The 7,073-nt window shown below is 43.6% G+C and overlaps 1 pseudogene; it reads right to left on the reverse strand.

The window, feature by feature from the left end:
- Window positions 1–250: 250 nt before the first annotated feature.
- LOC148937461 (uncharacterized) lies at window positions 251–1,796 on the reverse strand (annotated as a pseudogene).
- Window positions 1,797–7,073: the final 5,277 nt, after the last annotated feature.

Consider the following 7,073-nt stretch of genomic DNA (forward strand, 5'->3'; position numbering starts at 1 on the left):
TTATCTCTATAAATTTGAAAAGAGTAACATTTTTACCATAGGGCATAAAATTATTAATTTATTCGTTTATTCTGACGCGACAGACGTGACACCCCCCCCCTTATAATAGAAATGGAGGCACTCCGACCGACATTTCTCATTTTAATCCTAAGTACAAAAGATATAAAGATATAAAGGATATAATAAATGATCAAATATCAGCTAAGACATTACCTAAAGGTTTTAGGAGATACAATTTTTTTTTTTTACATTATTTTATAACAACGCTTAATTTAGTGTTTCTTACATTCGTTCGTTTTCATGGAGATATTTTCGCAACTCTGCGTACGATTGTTCCGGCACTGTTTTCACTTCACTATCCTTTTCTTGAGGGGATGGCGCTGATGCTTCTTCTTGCCGTCCTTCTTCTTCGTTCGTTATCTTAGTTTTGCTGGATTTTCCCAGGAATAGCAGGAGGTGAGTTACTGACGACCAGATAGCTCCGATTAAATGGATACTCCAGCCATAGATCGAGTGTAGAGCATAGCCATGGATTATCGTGTCCACTAACAGTTTAATAGTTCTGCCGATTATGAATAGTGCCAAGACACCAGCACTCGCCGATCCAAATGTGATAAAACCGTCCCAAAGTTTTCTACCTGCGTTCTCTGCGATATGGTCTAATGAGGCTTCGTCCAAGAGGTTGAGCATTGCTATAGTTCCCTTGGGTATTTCTCGGCCCATTGCGCCACGCGCAATTGTATTAAGCATCGAAGGTTTCTCTACAGGAAACATAATATGGTCTCTGAGTCGATCCAAGTCTTCAGATGTGTAGATCCCGCTGGTGGCCAATGCATCAGGGCTCACATACTTCCACGAAGGTTTGGTGAGTGGTTGTATGGTTGGTGGGGGTAGCGATTCCGTTATACTACCTGTCAATCTGTACCAGGTGGTATCAATCTTATAGAGATTGGGTAGCAACTCGTTGCAGTCTTTGGGTGTGCCCGTCTTTGAGAGGATGCGTGATCTTGCAGGTATAGTGAGTGATTTCGATAAGTCACTGGGAGTTCGTTATAACAATTGTCGGTGCGTCGTAATTTACATTTCACCGGTATGCACTTTATTATGTGGATAACTTCACCGGCGGTGACTGCAGTATAACCCGGTGTTTTCATGATTCTGAATGCCATTTCGTCTGGAGCGATGCTGGATAGTGAGAGGGCGTTTTGCAGGATTTGTTTCTCTAGGGCACATTTTTGCTCCATTATATCCTTGTATAATCGTGTTAGTTGTGTTTTAATATGCTTCTCTACGTATACAAACTTAGAGTTAACATATGAGAAGATATCTAGATTGTCTACAGAGGTTTTAGTTTTAGATTGGAAGGATCTTCCGGGCTGCGTCTCAAAAATGAGTAATTTGGGATGTTCCGTGTGGTATAATTTGTATCCGCAAAGATTTGTCTCTGTAGTTTTGGCTAATGCGAAGGTGGTATCCTTGGTGGTCACTGTATATACTTCGGGTGCTTGCTCGTATTTCTTGGGTGATAATTTTGTTGCTGTACCCTCGTATAAAATATCATACTTGTTGAAATGGCAACCGTCTGTGTAAGGGAGATTCCAAAATGTCTCCGTGCCGTCCCAGTCATTGCAGCCTCCTTGCGCTGATGGACACTGGGTTCCCGAAGGCAGATTCACTTTATCTATCGATCTTTTAAAAGGCATCGTGAACGTGCGCAGAGTTATTTCAACGGCTGCTTGCACCACGACGTTCTCCCAGGTTCCGTAGCCGTCCGTATATTGTGTGCCTGCGCAGCGACCATCAGTAAAAGCTTGAGGACAAGCAGGAGCCAGTGTTACGCTGCGATGGTTAGTGGCATTATTTATTAGCCGGTCAACGAAAGCGGTGCCAATGGTCAAGGATCCGGTTTCGTGTATCTTTTGGCAGTTGTATGCTCCGATTTCCTTCACATATTGTTTTCGACCCTCGGTTACTATTGAGACATGTGAGTGCATTCCGCAGTAATATATTGTTCGGTCGATCTTAACCTTGCACTGGTATGCAGAGATTGTCTCGTATTCGGCCGTCTGGAGTAGTTGTATATGGACAGATGTTTTGACTGGTTCAATATCTTCCACGTCGCAGTCTCCTACGTCAAGGAGGGAGAGAGTGGTAATGTTGAGTCCCGTTCCACCGCAGTCATATCCTGTGAGGCAGTGGACTGTTGCTGGTAAGAAGATGCAGGCGATGGTAACGATTATCGACATGTTGACTTGTCTGGGGTCCGTCGGTAACTGACTGCAGCAGCACACTCCTTACTCCTCGAAGTGCCATCTGGTGGGGAGTCAGTTGTGGTGGGGCTCCGATTCCCCGGTCGCTTTAACTTATCTACGTGTACAACGCGCGTTTTTCCTGATTTCAACGCAATTTTTACATTATTATTTTTGAAAATCTCTAAGATTTTATGCGGGCCAGAATACTGGTCGGACAGTTTATTCTTCCTAGGTTCGCTAAGTAAATATACTTGGTCGCCTATACAAAAGTTTCTCTGCACCGTTCGCTTGTCTTAATATTTCTTAGATTTTATTTTAGCGTTTATCAAATTACGTCTGGCCATTGCCTGAGCCTCGGAAATTCTATTATATAGCTCCGTTAGGTAACGCGTATAACTTTCGTTTTCGTCGTCGTCTGGCGTCGGTTCGCTAGTAGGGGTCCTTGCCAACCTACCATAAACTAACTCATGGGGAGTGAATAATGTCCCTTCGTGTACGCTGGTGTTATATGAGAAGCTTGCTAGCCTAAGATGACAGTCCCAGTCGCTGTGTTTATTCACAAATTGCTTTAAGTATTCCCATAGAACTTGATGGGAGCGCTCTATAGAACCGTTCGATTGCGGTCGATACGCTGTGGTTTTGTAATGTTTTATCCGGAATTTCCGTGCAATATTTCGCATTAGATTATTAAGGAAATGTGTCCCCTGGTCTGTCAATAGAGCTTTCGGAGCACCGTGAATACATATGAACTCATTCGTAAATGCTTCGGCTACGTCGATTGCCGCGGGATTTTTTAAAGGAACGGCTATTGAATATTTCGTCAACAAATCTTGAATAGTTAAAATATAAGAGTTTCCGGCGGAGGTTGTCGGCAACGGTCCCATGATATCCATAGACACCTTATCGAACGCCCTATCGGGTGTATCCGTTAAAATCATTGGTTGTCTCGGTTTTATTCGGACTAGTTTTTTAATATGGCATTCCTGACAGTTATTTATTACGTTCTGTATATCTCGTTTCATGCCGGGCCACTGATATCTCGTTTTTAATCGATTGTACGTTTTAGTTATGCCTTTGTGTCCGCCCATTGCAGAGGCGTGGCACTCTTTAATTATTTCGTCGCGATTTTCGCTATTAGGTATACTGGTTAAGTTATTACAAATTGTGATTTTCGTTCCTTAGTCCCAGAAGGTATCCCTGAGCATTCTATATATTGTTCGCCATTCTATCGTGCCTACGTTACTTTTACAAATCGATAATGTCGCTAAGTCTAATTCTCGAGTTGCATCGACTAACGAGCCTATTGCAGTTCGAAGGGCTTGCATTTCTGTTAGCGCGGAGATTCCCTTTCCTTGTTCAATTACCATGGCGATTATGTAACGTTTTTTGTCGCGTGTTACCTTTACTTTTCCTATCGATAATTCATTCATGGCAGGATATCTGTTACTTTCTTTTAGATCGAATGCTCCTTTGTCTAGGGGATCACCGGTTTGAGATACGAATATCGCTAAATTATCTTTTCTCCAAGACAAACGTTCGTTCGTTTCGTTTAAAAATCGTCTCTTAAGTTCAAAAGGGGTATTGACTCTGTCTACAAGCGGTTCATTTTCGGAGCCGTCGTCGGAGTCGGTCTCGTCATGGTCGTCATTGTCTGAATCTAGTTCCGTGCTCTCTTTATCGCTCTGTGGAATGTCGGCATGTGATCCGTTCGACTCTTGAGCGTTATCTTTGTTTATGTTACTGAAGAGGGATTCGTCTGAATCGTCGCTGAGCGGTGTCGCATGTTTCTGTGGTCGAACTGGGAAAATCGGGTTACGGGAGAGTGCGTCAGCGTTGGCATTTATCTTTCCTGCTTTATAGATTACTTCATATTCGTATTCAGCTAATTTAAGACGCCATCGAATTAAACGTGAGGTCGGATCATTTACCGAGTGAAGCCAGGTTAATGGTTTATGATCCGTAACTAATTTGAATTTTTGCCCATATAAGTAAGGGCGGAAATGATTTACGCAGTATACTATTGCCAATAGCTCCTTCTCGATAGTTGAATAATTTTGTTCGGCGGTGTTCAGTATACGCGATGCATAAGCTATGGATAGATCTTTTCCTATTTCGCCTTGACTGAGTACGCCTCCTACAGCGCTTTTGGAAGCATCGGTCGTGACAATGAATGGACGCGTGAAATCGGGGTATTGTAGTAACGGTTCGGTACACAGGGCTGTTTTAAAATAATCAAAAGCGCGTTCCTGTGATTCCAGCCATTGGAAAGGTGTGTCTTTTTTCAATAATTGAGTGAGCGGTTTCGCGACCTTAGAAAAGTCAGGGATAAATCGCCTGTAATAGCCGGCGAGGCCTAAGAATTGTTTAATGTTTTTAACGTTGGCTGGTCGCGGAAATCTTTCTACTGCCTTTGTTTTCTCGGGGTCAGGACGTACCCCGTCTTTTGTGATTACGTGTCCGAGGTATGTTACCTCTTTCCGCAAAAATTCACACTTGTCTGGCTGCAATCGCAGTTTCGCGGCTCGCAGTCTATTCGCCAACTTATTAAATTTCGCTTCGTGTTCCTTCAGGGAACTAGCATATATTACGATATCATCGAGGTAAACAAATAATTCTATTTCTTGGAGTCCGGTCAGCACTTGATCCATAAGCCTTTGGAAAGTCGCGGGAGCGTTTTTTAATCCAAACGGCATTCGTTTGAAATGGTAGTGCCCATAGGGCGTAGAAAAGGCTGTTTTCGGTGCATCGGCTTCGTGCATGGGAATCTGGTGGAAACGGGATGCCAAGTCGAATATACTGTTACGTCGCAGGCGAGACGTGCTACGCGTGGAGCGAGTCTGCTCGCACTGGGCTGCGTGTTGGTTTTTTTGCAAAATAACTTGACCGGATTACTGATATAAATTGCGGTTGTATAATCCGTATAGAAAAGTCGATAGTCTCCTGGAAAAGACGATATCATGCGGTCCTATCTCTGCGTCTACGTCAATGACGGTAGGATTCGGTAAATCGTAAAAAGAAGTACTTTCTTCGCGTAAATATTCCAGAAATGCCACGAATGCCTCGAAGCAGGGATCGCAGTCGGTTACCTCGCGCCAAATAGCCAATCCAGTGCCGCAAGAATTGCAAAGCCTTTCTTCTCGAGTAGTCCCAACGTTAATATAATGTCTTAAGATAGCGGTGAATTGTTGATCGAAATTATACTGGGATTTACACTCTAGGCATATAAGACTGGCGGAATTTGTATCGATAGCTATACCGACAAGACCATAACCGAATTCGACTACACACCGAGAGATACTTATTTGGTCGTTAAAGACGGCGGCTGGATGTGTTCTTTCCTGACGCGAGCTTTCCGATCGTCCTCTGCACATAACGCGTTTCACGAACAAGAAATGAAAATTCACTTACCTTTCGTTGGCCCGGTTCCTGGATTCGGGCTTCCGATTCTCGTTGTCGGCCTGGCGGGTCTCGGGATGCACACTAGGATGCGGCGTTGCTGGATTCGGAGGACTTGGAGCCCACAGGCTGTTCTCGAAATACGCTTCGTATTCCGGCTGGTAGGTTTCTTCACACCCGAGCAGTTCACTCAAATCACCGGTGAGCGCGGATTTAATTTCGTATAAGGCGCGGCGAATTGCACGCTGACGTCCGGCACGGTTTTTACGATTCTTAGGCATCGGGAGTGACCATGAAGGGAAAATACTACTTCCCTTACAAGTTACGAGTATTAAATTGAACTTTCTAACGCGATGACAATCTGTAACCCTCTGTGGAGAGTAGTGCGGGTGGACGCACAACTTGCTAGCCAAGAGGCGGGACAGGTTATCAGATATTTCGTAATTTGACGATTTAAAAGTGCGTGAGAAGCGATACCTCTCTTGGGGGTAGTGCGGGTGGACGCACAACCTGCTAACCAAGAGACCAAGCACGGCCTCCCTGGACGCTTGCGTTTGATTGAATTTCGCGTGGTCACACTACCTCGCGAACTCTGTCGATTGTACGTTTCGCTAGGAGGGGTGGAAGGGTTTGGATTTATTAATTATTTAACACTGATCACTTTTCACTTATATATATATATATATTGTAGAATATTCAGATACAAGATTAATACAGAGATTGATTAAATTGTAAACGCTTTTACAGTTAAGTTTAAATTGAATGATGTTAATAAAATTGAATTGATTCGAATTTATTTCTTAACACTAGAATTGGAATTGATTTGAGTTAACACTTAGAATTGGAATTGATTCGAAATTATTCTCTTAGCACTAGAATTGGAATTAGTTTGAAGTTATTTCCTACTACTAGAATTGGAATTGATTTCTCTTAACACTAGAAATTGAATTGGAAGAGGGAGTTCACGGACTGGAGGTCCTCTCCAGTCGTATTCGCGGGATGAACTGAACGCAGTCGGCCGTGCACTGATGTGCTTCGATTCGGCGGCTCGAAACTGCGGCGACGCTATGGTGGGGTGCGCGCCCAATGTGGGAAGCGCTGGCGGTGGGAGTGCGACGCTCGCGTGGGAGGCCAGAGAGTTGTCCTGGTGGGGCTCGCGGTGGCCTAGGGACGTATCACGTCTATTCCTTGTTCCGTGCTATACAAAAGTTATCTCTATAAATTTGAAAAGAGTAACATTTTTACCATAGGGCATAAAATTATTAATTTATTCGTTTATTCTGACGCGACAGACGTGACAATACTAAAATATTTAGCACTGCCTAATTGGTCTAATATTTCCTCGATGTTAGGCAGGGGGTACGCATCCCCTATAGTTTTCTCATTTAACGCTCTAAAGTCAATAACCATCCTCCATTGTTTATT

The sequence above is a fragment of the Pogonomyrmex barbatus genome, unplaced genomic scaffold (genome assembly GCF_055798465.1).
Source record: "Pogonomyrmex barbatus isolate J1 unplaced genomic scaffold, ASM5579846v1 scaffold14, whole genome shotgun sequence".
Lineage (NCBI taxonomy): Eukaryota > Metazoa > Arthropoda > Insecta > Hymenoptera > Formicidae > Pogonomyrmex > Pogonomyrmex barbatus.